This window comes from Rhamphochromis sp. 'chilingali', assembly GCF_963969265.1.
Source record: "Rhamphochromis sp. 'chilingali' genome assembly, chromosome: 3".
Lineage (NCBI taxonomy): Eukaryota > Metazoa > Chordata > Actinopteri > Cichliformes > Cichlidae > Rhamphochromis > Rhamphochromis sp. 'chilingali'.
The window spans coordinates 11,464,448-11,481,451 of NC_137931.1; the positions used below are offsets into that span (position 1 = coordinate 11,464,448).

At 36.0% G+C, this 17,004-nt stretch overlaps 2 long non-coding RNA genes across 2 annotated transcripts; both read left to right on the plus strand.

Moving 5' to 3' along the window:
- Positions 1–2,381: 2,381 nt before the first annotated feature.
- LOC308394649 lies at positions 2,382–4,621 on the plus strand. The gene is made up of 3 exons (XR_013971269.1): positions 2,382–3,034; positions 3,938–4,024; positions 4,383–4,621. It is a non-coding gene; the product is annotated as an uncharacterized lncRNA (long non-coding RNA).
- Positions 4,622–6,657: 2,036 nt separating this feature from the next.
- Positions 6,658–8,639, plus strand: LOC308394142. Its single transcript, XR_013971123.1, has 3 exons — positions 6,658–6,887; positions 7,791–7,877; positions 8,236–8,639. It is a non-coding gene; the product is annotated as an uncharacterized lncRNA (long non-coding RNA).
- Positions 8,640–17,004: the final 8,365 nt, after the last annotated feature.

A 17,004-nucleotide genomic window follows, 5' to 3' on the forward strand; every position in this document is an offset into this window, starting at 1 on the left:
GTGTACTGCTGAATAAAGGTTTTAACTAGTCAAGGGAAAAAAGGTGTTGAGTACTGTTTATTGCATTGTAACTTCACTGGTTACTTTGTGACAGTCCCTCCCCTGTTGGCTTCTGTGATTGGATCATTTGAAGTTTTTTGAATGTCCCTCATGATTTCAATAAATACCTCTTGAGCCACAGTACTGGTGGCTATAGAGCGTAAGAGGATAATTGTAATTTTTCACATAGCTGTGATTTGTTGTGCGTTCAATCCTTTTCTTTAAGCAAATTTGAGCAGCAGACAGCAAGAGTTGGTGAGCATTATCTTAATGTCATACATTGATTAATTTACACCTTCATTCTGGATGTGTAAAACGCTTTGGGGTCCTTAGGGACTAGTAAAGCGATATAGAAATACAGGCCATTTACCATTTATATATATGTTTTGTGTTTTTTGAATGAATGTAATTGCATTACTGATCATTATTGTGAACTAACTACATGTTTATGTGTAAGTAAAGTCTCTTTGATGCTCTCATGTTTGTATATTGTTTGAATGTTGTGTAAAATGTAACTAATTAACCTCATACTTTATCATAAATAGAGAATGGCATATGCTTCCCCAACGAAGTTTGCTGGGATTAATGATCCTGAAGTTGAATCATTGCGTCAAGAATTTCAACTATCAACTGTAAGTAACAAATATTTTTTAAATTTTATTTATAGTGTAGAAAAATTTGTTTTTACGCTACATTACCTGTTACAGAGCTGGGCAGGATGCTGTGTTTAGTGTTTCTTGTGTTTGTTTGTTTGTTTGTTTGCTCTTTCATATAAGTCACTGTTAACCCTTGTGCCATACTGGGGCCTTTTTGGGTCCCCAGGGTGATCAACGTAAGTTTTTTAAAGGATGGCACAAGGTTAAGCTGAGACTTTTATACAGCTGTTGTTGTGATCTGGCACTACAAACATTACATTGTAGCGGCAGCATAGATTGAAGCGAATAACTGTTTTCTAATTTTGTTATGATCCAAAATATTTTGTAATTTCAGTATGCCTGCTTGGACCCAGGGGTCAGCAGAGAGGATCTATATACAAGGTGCTTGCAACTTCATGCCAAGGCAATGGACCTCTTGGTTCGGCAGGTGCGGCTCAGGCGTGCAGCCGAAAGAAAGATTTCTGTTTTAAAAGAACAGCTGGATGCTGAAAAAGAAATGCTGAATAACACTGCCCAGGAGCTGGATGCATTGCAAGCTTCGATTACATTCGCACGTGATGGTAAGTCTTAATGTATTGTTTGGATGGTATAAACAGTGAATGTTGGCTTCAGTGTCTTATTTTAAGAAATGGGACTTAGAAAAAATACTCTATGAATTACTATTGAACGACTGTCTACATACAAATAAACATGAATGCGAATTATTTATTTTAGTTTATGATAAATCATTTGGAGAAAATATTAAATCCATGATTAGTATCATGTTTTGTTTTCTTCATTTGTGATTTTATAAGGATTAGATATATGCAAATGTCTGTTTTACCCATGTATATTTGTTAAAGTTGTTTATAAATACTAACTGTCAAAAAATATTATTTGTTTTTGTTTTGTTCAGATGTGACAGAGGCCACCACTCAGACAGACGAAGACTTGTGACAGATGTTTTATAATAATGCTAAGTTTTCTTAGATTAATATATTTTTTCACATTTGACCCAAAGTGGCATGTTTTAGGTCACTTTGGGTAATTTTTAATTCAGAAATAGGTGTGGTGAGACAGTTAGTGGTAGAGACTATCAATGGCTGTCTTTTGTTTTCATGTGTGAAGGGGAAGCGGGGGGGGGGGAAGCTGTTAAAACTGTCTATTGAGAAGGTCAAGATGTGGACTACAGATGTGGAAATTAGTGCCCTGCCGATTAAAGCTTTTAACTACTAAAGGGGAAAAAAGGTCTTGACTACTGTTTGTTGTGTTTCCAGACTGTTTTTAATTAAAACATGAAAGCAACTTTGCTGTCCATTTTGACAGCTTCTTTTAGTTTGACTGCAAGTATCCTCTGTAGTTGAATGAAGTTTACCCTGACATGCCCTGGCATGCCCGAGACTCTGGAATAATCTTCATTGATTGTGTTTTTTAAATTATGTTGACATATTGTATTTCTCATACATATTGACATATTGGCATATATCACGGCTAATTCATGTAATTAGAGCTCATCCAGATATTGGCTTCATTTTTATATAATAGGAAGAAATTGAGTAATGCTGCTTAATTGTTGTAATAATTATTGGTTATTTTGTTTAAAGCCAACAACAAACAACCAGTGATGTAGAAAAGTATAACCCCTCACCTTTCCCCCTTTGTTTTTGTTTTGTTCAGATGTGACAGAGGCCACCACTCAGACAGACGAAGACTTGTGACAGATGTTTTATAATAATGCTAAGTTTTCTTAGATTAATATATTTTTTCACATTTGACCCAAAGTGGCATGTTTTAGGTCACTTTGGGTAATTTTTAATTCAGAAATAGGTGTGGTGAGACAGTTAGTGGTAGAGACTATCAATGGCTGTCTTTTGTTTTCATGTGTGAAGGGGAAGCGGGGGGCAAACTTGAGGTCACACTGTTGAAATGAATAAGTTGTAAGGCTGTGAAACGAAGGTGAGACTGAGTCTGAGACAAAAGATTGGATTGTGTCTTTTGGCAAGGCCAAGGGTGTGGACAACAGCTATGGAAATTAGTGTACTGCTGAATAAAGGTTTTAACTAGTCAAGGGAAAAAAGGTGTTGAGTACTGTTTATTGCATTGTAACTTCACTGGTTACTTTGTGACAGTCCCTCCCCTGTTGGCTTCTGTGATTGGATCATTTGAAGTTTTTTGAATGTCCCTCATGATTTCAATAAATACCTGTGCTACTGGTTTTTAAGCCACTTTGCTTTTAGCAAACGAGAAGAGGAGAGCTTTGGATTTTAACATTCTGAGGATTCGAGGACATCATTTTAGACCACTATAACAAACATCACAAGAGATTATTTTTGAAAAACCCTGCCCTTGTGCAATTCTTGGTAAGTTTTATTTGTTGTAAATTGAATTTTATTTTTGGTGTAAAACCACATTTTAAATTTCAGTAACAGAATTTACTTTGTATTTAAGTTATTTTTTTATTGTTTGTGGGAGGGTTACCCGTGAAAAGTCTTTGGTTTGGTTTTCTGTTTTAGTGAATTTGGGCCATTAAGCCATTTTGTGGTCTTTTTTGAAAGACTGAAATCTGTGAAAGCTAGGCCGGGTAATTAGCCACTGATTTCTTATTTCAAGTAAAGCACAACATGAATATAATGAAATACATGAAGTGTGGAACATTTTTGGCTGGTTTATGTGTGTTTAGCAGATTTTAAGCAATTTAGTAACTGCTATTTCAATCATGCTTGTTTCTGCTGTCTTTGGTAGTTTTAGAAATGGTTTATATGACCATTTAGCTAAAATTATAAGGCTTCTGTGGATACTACGTGATATTTGCATGAAAGGTGTGATACATGGAGGTTTTTGCATAACTCTTGAGCCACAGTACTGGTGGCTATAGAGCGTAAGAGGATAATTGTAATTTTTCACATAGCTGTGATTTGTTGTGCGTTCAATCCTTTTCTTTAAGCAAATTTGAGCAGCAGACAGCAAGAGTTGGTGAGCATTATCTTAATGTCATACATTGACTAATTTACACCTTCATTCTGGATGTGTAAAGCGCTTTGGGGTCCTTAGGGACTAGTAAAGCGATATAGAAATACAGGCCATTTACCATTTATATATATGTTTTGTGTTTTTTGAATGAATGTAATTGCATTACTGATCATTATTGTGAACTAACTACATGTTTATGTGTAAGTAAAGTCTCTTTGATGCTCTCATGTTTGTATATTGTTTGAATGTTGTGTAAAATGTAACTAATTAACCTCATACTTTATCATAAATAGAGAATGGCATATGCTTCCCCAACGAAGTTTGCTGGGATTAATGATCCTGAAGTTGAATCATTGCGTCAAGAATTTCAACTATCAACTGTAAGTAACAAATATTTCTTAAATTTTATTTATAGTGTAGAAAAATTTGTTTTTACGCTACATTACCTGTTACAGAGCTGGGCAGGATGCTGTGTTTAGTGTTTCTTGTGTTTGTTTGTTTGTTTGTTTGCTCTTTCATATAAGTCACTGTTAACCCTTGTGCCATACTGCGGCCTTTTTGGGTCCCCAGGGTGATCAACGTAAGTTTTTTAAAGGATGGCACAAGGTTAAGCTGAGACTTTTATACAGCTGTTGTTGTGATCTGGCACTACAAACATTACATTGTAGCGGCAGCATAGATTGAAGCGAATAACTGTTTTCTAATTTTGTTATGATCCAAAATATTTTGTAATTTCAGTATGCCTGCTTGGACCCAGGGGTCAGCAGAGAGGATCTATATACAAGGTGCTTGCAACTTCATGCCAAGGCAATGGACCTCTTGGTTCGGCAGGTGCGGCTCAGGCGTGCAGCCGAAAGAAAGATTTCTGTTTTAAAAGAACAGCTGGATGCTGAAAAAGAAATGCTGAATAACACTGCCCAGGAGCTGGATGCATTGCAAGCTTCGATTACATTCGCACGTGATGGTAAGTCTTAATGTATTGTTTGGATGGTATAAACAGTGAATGTTGGCTTCAGTGTCTTATTTTAAGAAATGGGACTTAGAAAAAATACTCTATGAATTACTATTGAACGACTGTCTACATACAAATAAACATGAATGCGAATTATTTATTTTAGTTTATGATGAATCATTTGGAGAAAATATTAAATCCATGATTAGTATCATGTTTTGTTTTCTTCATTTGTGATTTTATAAGGATTAGATATATGCAAATGTCTGTTTTACCCATGTATATTTGTTAAAGTTGTTTATAAATACTAACTGTCAAAAAATATTATTTGTTTTTGTTTTGTTCAGATGTGACAGAGGCCACCACTCAGACAGACGAAGACTTGTGACAGATGTTTTATAATAATGCTAAGTTTTCTTAGATTAATATATTTTTTCACATTTGACCCAAAGTGGCATGTTTTAGGTCACTTTGGGTAATTTTTAATTCAGAAATAGGTGTGGTGAGACAGTTAGTGGTAGAGACTATCAATGGCTGTCTTTTGTTTTCATGTGTGAAGGGGAAGCGGGGGGGGGGCAAACTTGAGGTCACACTGTTGAAATGAATAAGTTGTAAGGCTGTGAAACCAAGGTGACAACAGCTATGGAAATTAGTGTACTGCTGAATAAAGATTTTAACTACTCAATTTTTTTACAATTGCTTTATAAATACTGTGAATACTCAACTGTGAAAAATATTGTTTTGGTTTGTTTTGTACATATGTGACAGAGGACTCCAGTCAGACAGACAAAGAGTTGTGACAGATGTGTAAATATTTTATAATAAATGTTCCTGTTTTAAATTTTGGTTTTCTTTGACTGTTTATTCATCCTTATGGTATATGTGTTATTAGTTTAAATTCTACAACTCTACAAGTTTAAAAAAAGAGATGTATGAAGACTAAGAGGAGGATGAAACTTTTTCACATTAAATGTTTAATAATAACAAGTATTGTGAATAGGAAATAAGTTTCTAACATAATTGTTTATGAATCAAGATTTATAAAACACTAGTGGTGTCACTGGTGTCATTTTGGCTTTAAAATAAAAAAAAGCGAACTTATGTTTTATGAACAATTTGATGTTTTGATAATAACTAATAACTCCTTTCAATGTCACTGATAGTTTTAAAGACATTACTATTAAAATGTATAAATTACACTTGAAAGCTGTACACTAGTTGATTGTCAGTGTTTGTAAGTTTTTCAAGCTTTCTCTTTCTTGAAAGCTACTTCATTTTCCATGTCGAATGGCTATGTTGCAACACAACAGAGAGGAGAAGCTGAAATATATTTTTTCATATTTATGTATTCTTCTCATTCTCTAGTTGTTCTATTAAGATTCCTGTATTTTGTTGATATAAACCTAAACACTATGCTATTGCACTGCCAATGTATTAAACAGAAGCTCAATATGAACAGTAAGGAACAAGACTTGCCGTTAATCCTTAGAGCTATGGAAGATTTGTGTAGATAACTCGTGCTGGTTTTTCACCAGAATGAACTATTCTTCTTTGTTTGTCATTGACATCAATGAAGATGCTAAATAACAGTCTTTTGCTACCAAATTGATTTAACCTTCGTTGTGTCTATTCGTTGTGGGCCTTTCAATGATCTCGCAGTTTGGCAGATTCAGCCTGATTAACTGACAGAAAAACACAGAGACCACACGATAAACTCCACTGCCAATTATTCCAACAGTCTTTCACCATTCTCTGATACTGTACTTCTGAAGGAACTTTGGCTTATGCTGCTTTTTCATTTGACTGTTTTGGTTTTACGATATTTCTGCTAATTTCTTATGATTTGACAGCATCAGGTACTTGCTAAGCTTTCTTACTTTTATATGCTGTCACCCACTGGGACTGTGACCTAAAGTGACCCAAAAGTGGCATGTTTTAGGTCACTTTGGGTAATTGTTAATTCAGAATTAGGTGTGGTGAGACAGTTGGTGGCAGAGACTATCAATGGCTGTCTTTTGTTTTCATGTGTGAAGGGCAAGCAAGGGGGGGGCAAGTGACACTGTTGAAAAGGTTAGACTGAGACAAAAGATCATTTGAAGTTTTTTGAATGTCCCTCATGATTTCAATAAATACCTGTGCTACTGGTTTTTAAGCCACTTTGCTTTTAGCAAACGAGAAGAGGAGAGCTTTGGATTTTAACATTCTGAGGATTCGAGGACATTATTTTAGACCACTATAACAAACATCACAAGAGATTATTTTTGAAAAACCCTGCCCTTGTGCAATTCTTGGTAAGTTTTATTTGTTGTAAATTGAATTTTATTTTTGGTGTAAAACCACATTTTAAATTTCAGTAACAGAATTTACTTTGTATTTAAGTTATTTTTTTATTGTTTGTGGGAGGGGTACTGGTGAAAAGTCTTTGGTTTGGTTTTCTGTTTTAGTGAATTTGGGCCATTAAGCCATTTTGTGGTCTTTTTTGAAAGACTGAAATCTGTGAAAGCTAGGCCGGGTAATTAGCCACTGATTTCTTATTACAAGTAAAGCACAACATGAATATAATGAAATACATGAAGTGTGGAACATTTTTGGCTGGTTTATGTGTGTTTAGCAGATTTTAAGCAGTTTAGTAACTGCTATTTCAATCATGCTTGTTTCTGCTGTCTTTGGTAGTTTTAGAAATGGTTTATATGACCATTTAGCTAAAATTATAAGGCTTCTGTGGATACTACGTGATATTTGCATGAAAGGTGTGATACATGGAGGTTTTTGCATAACTCTTGAGCCACAGTACTGGTGGCTATAGAGCGTAAGAGGATAATTGTAATTTTTCACATAGCTGTGATTTGTTGTGCGTTCAATCCTTTTCTTTAAGCAAATTTGAGCAGCAGACAGCAAGAGTTGGTGAGCATTATCTTAATGTCATACATTGACTAATTTACACCTTCATTCTGGATGTGTAAAGCGCTTTGGGGTCCTTAGGGACTAGTAAAGCGATATAGAAATACAGGCCATTTACCATTTATATATATGTTTTGTGTTTTTTGAATGAATGTAATTGCATTACTGATCATTATTGTGAACTAACTACATGTTTATGTGTAAGTAAAGTCTCTTTGATGCTCTCATGTTTGTATATTGTTTGAATGTTGTGTAAAATGTAACTAATTAACCTCATACTTTATCATAAATAGAGAATGGCATATGCTTCCCCAACGAAGTTTGCTGGGATTAATGATCCTGAAGTTGAATCATTGCGTCAAGAATTTCAACTATCAACTGTAAGTAACAAATATTTCTTAAATTTTATTTATAGTGTAGAAAAATTTGTTTTTACGCTACATTACCTGTTACAGAGCTGGGCAGGATGCTGTGTTTAGTGTTTCTTGTGTTTGTTTGTTTGTTTGTTTGCTCTTTCATATAAGTCACTGTTAACCCTTGTGCCATACTGGGGCCTTTTTGGGTCCCCAGGGTGATCAACGTAAGTTTTTTAAAGGATGGCACAAGGTTAAGCTGAGACTTTTATACAGCTGTTGTTGTGATCTGGCACTACAAACATTACATTGTAGCGGCAGCATAGATTGAAGCGAATAACTGTTTTCTAATTTTGTTATGATCCAAAATATTTTGTAATTTCAGTATGCCTGCTTGGACCCAGGGGTCAGCAGAGAGGATCTATATACAAGGTGCTTGCAACTTCATGCCAAGGCAATGGACCTCTTGGTTCGGCAGGTGCGGCTCAGGCGTGCAGCCGAAAGAAAGATTTCTGTTTTAAAAGAACAGCTGGATGCTGAAAAAGAAATGCTGAATAACACTGCCCAGGAGCTGGATGCATTGCAAGCTTCGATTACATTCGCACGTGATGGTAAGTCTTAATGTATTGTTTGGATGGTATAAACAGTGAATGTTGGCTTCAGTGTCTTATTTTAAGAAATGGGACTTAGAAAAAATACTCTATGAATTACTATTGAACGACTGTCTACATACAAATAAACATGAATGCGAATTATTTATTTTAGTTTATGATAAATCATTTGGAGAAAATATTAAATCCATGATTAGTATCATGTTTTGTTTTCTTCATTTGTGATTTTATAAGGATTAGATATATGCAAATGTCTGTTTTACCCATGTATATTTGTTAAAGTTGTTTATAAATACTAACTGTCAAAAAATATTATTTGTTTTTGTTTTGTTCAGATGTGACAGAGGCCACCACTCAGACAGACGAAGACTTGTGACAGATGTTTTATAATAATGCTAAGTTTTCTTAGATTAATATATTTTTTCACATTTGACCCAAAGTGGCATGTTTTAGGTCACTTTGGGTAATTTTTAATTCAGAAATAGGTGTGGTGAGACAGTTAGTGGTAGAGACTATCAATGGCTGTCTTTTGTTTTCATGTGTGAAGGGGAAGCGGGGGGGGGGAGAAGCTGTTAAAACTGTCTATTGAGAAGGTCAAGATGTGGACTACAGATGTGGAAATTAGTGCCCTGCCGATTAAAGCTTTTAACTACTAAAGGGGAAAAAAGGTCTTGACTACTGTTTGTTGTGTTTCCAGACTGTTTTTAATTAAAACATGAAAGCAACTTTGCTGTCCATTTTGACAGCTTCTTTTAGTTTGACTGCAAGTATCCTCTGTAGTTGAATGAAGTTTACCCTGACATGCCCTGGCATGCCCGAGACTCTGGAATAATCTTCATTGATTGTGTTTTTTAAATTATGTTGACATATTGTATTTCTCATACATATTGACATATTGGCATATATCACGGCTAATCCATGTAATTAGAGCTCATCCAGATATTGGCTTCATTTTTATATAATAGGAAGAAATTGAGTAATGCTGCTTAATTGTTGTAATAATTATTGGTTATTTTGTTTAAAGCCAACAACAAACAACCAGTGATGTAGAAAAGTATAACCCCTCACCTTTCCCCCTTTGTTTTTGTGTTGTTCAGATGTGACAGAGGCCACCACTCAGACAGACGAAGACTTGTGACAGATGTTTTATAATAATGCTAAGTTTTCTTAGATTAATATATTTTTTCACATTTGACCCAAAGTGGCATGTTTTAGGTCACTTTGGGTAATTTTTAATTCAGAAATAGGTGTGGTGAGACAGTTAGTGGTAGAGACTATCAATGGCTGTCTTTTGTTTTCATGTGTGAAGGGGAAGCGGGGGGCAAACTTGAGGTCACACTGTTGAAATGAATAAGTTGTAAGGCTGTGAAACGAAGGTGAGACTGAGTCTGAGGCAAAAGATTGAATTGTGTCTTTTGGCAAAGCCAAGGGTGTGGACAACAGCTATGAAAATTAGTGTACTGCTGAATAAAGGTTTTAACTAGTCAAGGGAAAAAAGGTGTTGAGTACTGTTTATTGCATTGTAACTTCACTGGTTACTTTGTGACAGTCCCTCCCCTGTTGGCTTCTGTGATTGGATCATTTGAAGTTTTTTGAATGTCCCTCATGATTTCAATAAATACCTCTTGAGCCACAGTACTGGTGGCTATAGAGCGTAAGAGGATAATTGTAATTTTTCACATAGCTGTGATTTGTTGTGCGTTCAATCCTTTTCTTTAAGCAAATTTGAGCAGCAGACAGCAAGAGTTGGTGAGCATTATCTTAATGTCATACATTGATTAATTTACACCTTCATTCTGGATGTGTAAAACGCTTTGGGGTCCTTAGGGACTAGTAAAGCGATATAGAAATACAGGCCATTTACCATTTATATATATGTTTTGTGTTTTTTGAATGAATGTAATTGCATTACTGATCATTATTGTGAACTAACTACATGTTTATGTGTAAGTAAAGTCTCTTTGATGCTCTCATGTTTGTATATTGTTTGAATGTTGTGTAAAATGTAACTAATTAACCTCATACTTTATCATAAATAGAGAATGGCATATGCTTCCCCAACGAAGTTTGCTGGGATTAATGATCCTGAAGTTGAATCATTGCGTCAAGAATTTCAACTATCAACTGTAAGTAACAAATATTTCTTAAATTTTATTTATAGTGTAGAAAAATTTGTTTTTACGCTACATTACCTGTTACAGAGCTGGGCAGGATGCTGTGTTTAGTGTTTCTTGTGTTTGTTTGTTTGTTTGTTTGCTCTTTCATATAAGTCACTGTTAACCCTTGTGCCATACTGGGGCCTTTTTGGGTCCCCAGGGTGATCAACGTAAGTTTTTTAAAGGATGGCACAAGGTTAAGCTGAGACTTTTATACAGCTGTTGTTGTGATCTGGCACTACAAACATTACATTGTAGCGGCAGCATAGATTGAAGCGAATAACTGTTTTCTAATTTTGTTATGATCCAAAATATTTTGTAATTTCAGTATGCCTGCTTGGACCCAGGGGTCAGCAGAGAGGATCTATATACAAGGTGCTTGCAACTTCATGCCAAGGCAATGGACCTCTTGGTTCGGCAGGTGCGGCTCAGGCGTGCAGCCGAAAGAAAGATTTCTGTTTTAAAAGAACAGCTGGATGCTGAAAAAGAAATGCTGAATAACACTGCCCAGGAGCTGGATGCATTGCAAGCTTCGATTACATTCGCACGTGATGGTAAGTCTTAATGTATTGTTTGGATGGTATAAACAGTGAATGTTGGCTTCAGTGTCTTATTTTAAGAAATGGGACTTAGAAAAAATACTCTATGAATTACTATTGAACGACTGTCTACATACAAATAAACATGAATGCGAATTATTTATTTTAGTTTATGATAAATCATTTGGAGAAAATATTAAATCCATGATTAGTATCATGTTTTGTTTTCTTCATTTGTGATTTTATAAGGATTAGATATATGCAAATGTCTGTTTTACCCATGTATATTTGTTAAAGTTGTTTATAAATACTAACTGTCAAAAAATATTATTTGTTTTTGTTTTGTTCAGATGTGACAGAGGCCACCACTCAGACAGACGAAGACTTGTGACAGATGTTTTATAATAATGCTAAGTTTTCTTAGATTAATATATTTTTTCACATTTGACCCAAAGTGGCATGTTTTAGGTCACTTTGGGTAATTTTTAATTCAGAAATAGGTGTGGTGAGACAGTTAGTGGTAGAGACTATCAATGGCTGTCTTTTGTTTTCATGTGTGAAGGGGAAGCGGGGGGGGGGGGGAGAAGCTGTTAAAACTGTCTATTGAGAAGGTCAAGATGTGGACTACAGATGTGGAAATTAGTGCCCTGCCGATTAAAGCTTTTAACTACTAAAGGGGAAAAAAGGTCTTGACTACTGTTTGTTGTGTTTCCAGACTGTTTTTAATTAAAACATGAAAGCAACTTTGCTGTCCATTTTGACAGCTTCTTTTAGTTTGACTGCAAGTATCCTCTGTAGTTGAATGAAGTTTACCCTGACATGCCCTGGCATGCCCGAGACTCTGGAATAATCTTCATTGATTGTGTTTTTTAAATTATGTTGACATATTGTATTTCTCATACATATTGACATATTGGCATATATCACGGCTAATTCATGTAATTAGAGCTCATCCAGATATTGGCTTCATTTTTATATAATAGGAAGAAATTGAGTAATGCTGCTTAATTGTTGTAATAATTATTGGTTATTTTGTTTAAAGCCAACAACAAACAACCAGTGATGTAGAAAAGTATAACCCCTCACCTTTCCCCCTTTGTTTTTGTGTTGTTCAGATGTGACAGAGGCCACCACTCAGACAGACGAAGACTTGTGACAGATGTTTTATAATAATGCTAAGTTTTCTTAGATTAATATATTTTTTCACATTTGACCCAAAGTGGCATGTTTTAGGTCACTTTGGGTAATTTTTAATTCAGAAATAGGTGTGGTGAGACAGTTAGTGGTAGAGACTATCAATGGCTGTCTTTTGTTTTCATGTGTGAAGGGGAAGCGGGGGGGGGGGGGGGGGGGGGGGGGGAGAAGCTGTTAAAACTGTCTATTGAGAAGGTCAAGATGTGGACTACAGATGTGGAAATTAGTGCCCTGCCGATTAAAGCTTTTAACTACTAAAGGGGAAAAAAGGTCTTGACTACTGTTTGTTGTGTTTCCAGACTGTTTTTAATTAAAACATGAAAGCAACTTTGCTGTCCATTTTGACAGCTTCTTTTAGTTTGACTGCAAGTATCCTCTGTAGTTGAATGAAGTTTACCCTGACATGCCCTGGCATGCCCGAGACTCTGGAATAATCTTCATTGATTGTGTTTTTTAAATTATGTTGACATATTGTATTTCTCATACATATTGACATATTGGCATATATCACGGCTAATTCATGTAATTAGAGCTCATCCAGATATTGGCTTCATTTTTATATAATAGGAAGAAATTGAGTAATGCTGCTTAATTGTTGTAATAATTATTGGTTATTTTGTTTAAAGCCAACAACAAACAACCAGTGATGTAGAAAAGTATAACCCCTCACCTTTCCCCCTTTGTTTTTGTTTTGTTCAGATGTGACAGAGGCCACCACTCAGACAGACGAAGACTTGTGACAGATGTTTTATAATAATGCTAAGTTTTCTTAGATTAATATATTTTTTCACATTTGACCCAAAGTGGCATGTTTTAGGTCACTTTGGGTAATTTTTAATTCAGAAATAGGTGTGGTGAGACAGTTAGTGGTAGAGACTATCAATGGCTGTCTTTTGTTTTCATGTGTGAAGGGGAAGCGGGGGGCAAACTTGAGGTCACACTGTTGAAATGAATAAGTTGTAAGGCTGTGAAACGAAGGTGAGACTGAGTCTGAGACAAAAGATTGGATTGTGTCTTTTGGCAAAGCCAAGGGTGTGGACAACAGCTATGGAAATTAGTGTACTGCTGAATAAAGGTTTTAACTAGTCAAGGGAAAAAAGGTGTTGAGTACTGTTTATTGCATTGTAACTTCACTGGTTACTTTGTGACAGTCCCTCCCCTGTTGGCTTCTGTGATTGGATCATTTGAAGTTTTTTGAATGTCCCTCATGATTTCAATAAATACCTGTGCTACTGGTTTTTAAGCCACTTTGCTTTTAGCAAACGAGAAGAGGAGAGCTTTGGATTTTAACATTCTGAGGATTCGAGGACATCATTTTAGACCACTATAACAAACATCACAAGAGATTATTTTTGAAAAACCCTGCCCTTGTGCAATTCTTGGTAAGTTTTATTTGTTGTAAATTGAATTTTATTTTTGGTGTAAAACCACATTTTAAATTTCAGTAACAGAATTTACTTTGTATTTAAGTTATTTTTTTATTGTTTGTGGGAGGGTTACCCGTGAAAAGTCTTTGGTTTGGTTTTCTGTTTTAGTGAATTTGGGCCATTAAGCCATTTTGTGGTCTTTTTTGAAAGACTGAAATCTGTGAAAGCTAGGCCGGGTAATTAGCCACTGATTTCTTATTTCAAGTAAAGCACAACATGAATATAATGAAATACATGAAGTGTGGAACATTTTTGGCTGGTTTATGTGTGTTTAGCAGATTTTAAGCAATTTAGTAACTGCTATTTCAATCATGCTTGTTTCTGCTGTCTTTGGTAGTTTTAGAAATGGTTTATATGACCATTTAGCTAAAATTATAAGGCTTCTGTGGATACTACGTGATATTTGCATGAAAGGTGTGATACATGGAGGTTTTTGCATAACTCTTGAGCCACAGTACTGGTGGCTATAGAGCGTAAGAGGATAATTGTAATTTTTCACATAGCTGTGATTTGTTGTGCGTTCATTGTGAGTTGTTAAATTTGCATCATGCTAATTATGCAGGTATTGAGAAAATTTTGTTATTGTCTCACATTTATTTTAGCCTTGTGAATCTGATGTTTAATTATTTTTGGTAGGTGCACAGGTATAGATTTTAACCTGAGCATAACTGGTCATTAAAAAAACCATGCCATTTATGGGTGGGGTTTTGTCTTTGTCACAATTTTAATTGCTAGGGTTAAGGTTTCTTTATTTCTGTTTCAGTCTGAAAATGACCTTTTTCTGATCTTATGTCAATAATGTTTAATTGTACAATATCTTTTTTGTATTAGGAGATCAAACTTCCTAAGGGACATCACGTACAGATACTTCAGAAGGCTTGCTGTGAACTTTCAGCAGAACAGCTGGATTTGGTGTGAACCAAGGTAAGTTATTAAAAATGCTGACTATAGCCTTACATGCTTGAGGTTTTAACAAGGGTTTTTTGACGTTTTTTGATGCTTCCTGTTAAGAGCAAAAAGTGGAAAGAGAAGGTTTAAAAAATGTTCTCCAGTTTTGTTCAGTGGGTCGTTAAGTAGTCGTTCAGTGGGCTATTCAGTCGTTTGTTCAGTCAATGGCAGGGGGGGTGAGATTCTAATCTCAATGCACTCACCCCCCCCCCCCCACATCACTTGTATAAGTTAATAGTGTGGAGAATCTCATAAAGCCTTTAGGCAATCAAATGTAAATGACAATATTTATGAGTGTCTTAAGTTTTAAAATGGTCAGGTTTGATTTGAACATGACTGGAAGGTCATGTTCCACCCCCTTACTTTAGTGTTCGTAGTCATAATAGAGATTGACAGACCACATGACTTTCATGCATTGCATGCCGGGCACTAGTGGCAAAACAATTAAAGCAATGCATCAAATGCAAGCATTTGCAGCACCGCAAAACGTTCATTCTCCGGTTCTAATACCTTCTTGCTTTTACTTTGCCCCCCAAAAGAGGTATGTACAAAAACGAAGGAGAACAATACCGCTCCGTACAAAGACAAACTTGATGAAAAGTCAAAGAAAAGATACGAGGAAAAAAATCAAAAGAGTGAAAGGGTTAGACCCTTACGAGCACACAGAGTGGACAAAAGAGTTAGCGAGAGCCCAACTTTCACCACGCTCAAATTGATAATCATACGGTTCTTGGAGTGAGTGCATACACTCATGAAGTTTTTAGTAACTTCAGGTCACTTTAACAAGCCCAGGTCTAGTTTACCGACAGATGGGTACAGGACCTTGAAATGCACCGTGTAGAATGAAAGACCATCGTACCTATCATAAGTTTACCAGTCTCACAAATCGTCTTCATAAATACACATTCGTTAACCATTTATTAATAGGACCTTTAAGCTCAACGGTAATTAATTAGTAGTGGAAATATTTTCTGGTTCATTACAGAAATGTAGCAGTGACAATAATATTGTATGCTGTAATCGTACTGCGCAATTAGTGATACAAAAAAAAAGTTTTATCCTGTGAATAAAAGTATATGTTTTTGTTAATGTACCATGGTAATAAAAGAAACGAAACGCAATATTGTGTCAGGACAATTCAGTATTTATGCACAATAAACACAGGCGCATAGCGCGACAATTTCTGTTCAGCGCCAGACTTGCTTGTAACCTATATCAACAATTCTGTTATGAAGAATGACATATTAGCTACTACAAAACACTGACCTTTGTGTAAATGCTTGGAGCAAACTAACATGTGAGCTGGAGTGTGGATGTTTGTTTAATATATTTTTTTTCTCTTTTTATTGTAGATGCCAAGAAAAAAGGGTTTTCGCATGCGGCGCACACCAAGAATCACCTCTGGTAAGTCCAATGCTAACCCAAATGTTTGCATTTGTGCAGAGAAGTTGCAAGCATCCATTGTTGCTGGGACTGCTGTTCAATGTGCACCATCCACTTCAGATGTGAATGCCTTAATTGCCTGCAGTGTTGTGGCTGCAATCAAGCATATGATAGCTCCAGTGTGTACATGGAAACCAGAGGATGTTGATGATATATGTGTAGAGGGGTGCCAGTTAGGTAGGTATATAGCTAAGGCAAGACAGGACATTGGCAGCAAGCATAGCGTTTGCAGGCTGATTGGACAGCACACTGTGTTTGGCCAAAAATGGAAAGTTGATATTGGCCCGCCAGTTTACATAGATTTTGGGCTGTTGGAAGGGGAGGCTGTGTTGTATGAAAAGCTGCAGGAACATCTGTTGAGGGATGGCATGTGTCTGTTGGATCTTCACACTGCAGTTAGTGTCATCATTCATCACAAGAATTATTTTGTTGTTGTTGATTGTGGCACACGTAATGCAGCTGGGCTGGCATCTGAGATTGGCACAGCTGTGGCTGTTTTTAACACATGCCTTGACGACCTGATGCTTCACATCAGAAATTTACAGACGTCTTTAGATGCACAATGGTATGCTGTTAGCAGCATTTCTGTGCAGGCAGGTCAAGTTGATGTTGACGTGGAGAGCAGTGCAGTGTTTGTGGACAGGGATGTTGACACGAATCTTACAGCTAAAGTTGATAACACTTCTGTCAACCTTGAAACTGTTAATGCTGTCACAGGAGTTGGAGCAGAGGATAGCTGTTGCATTATAAAGAGTGTGAGAGGATCATTTCACCAGGCTGATGATCGATTTAAATATGGAGGAGTTCAGTGTATGGCTATAGGTCTGGTTAGCCTG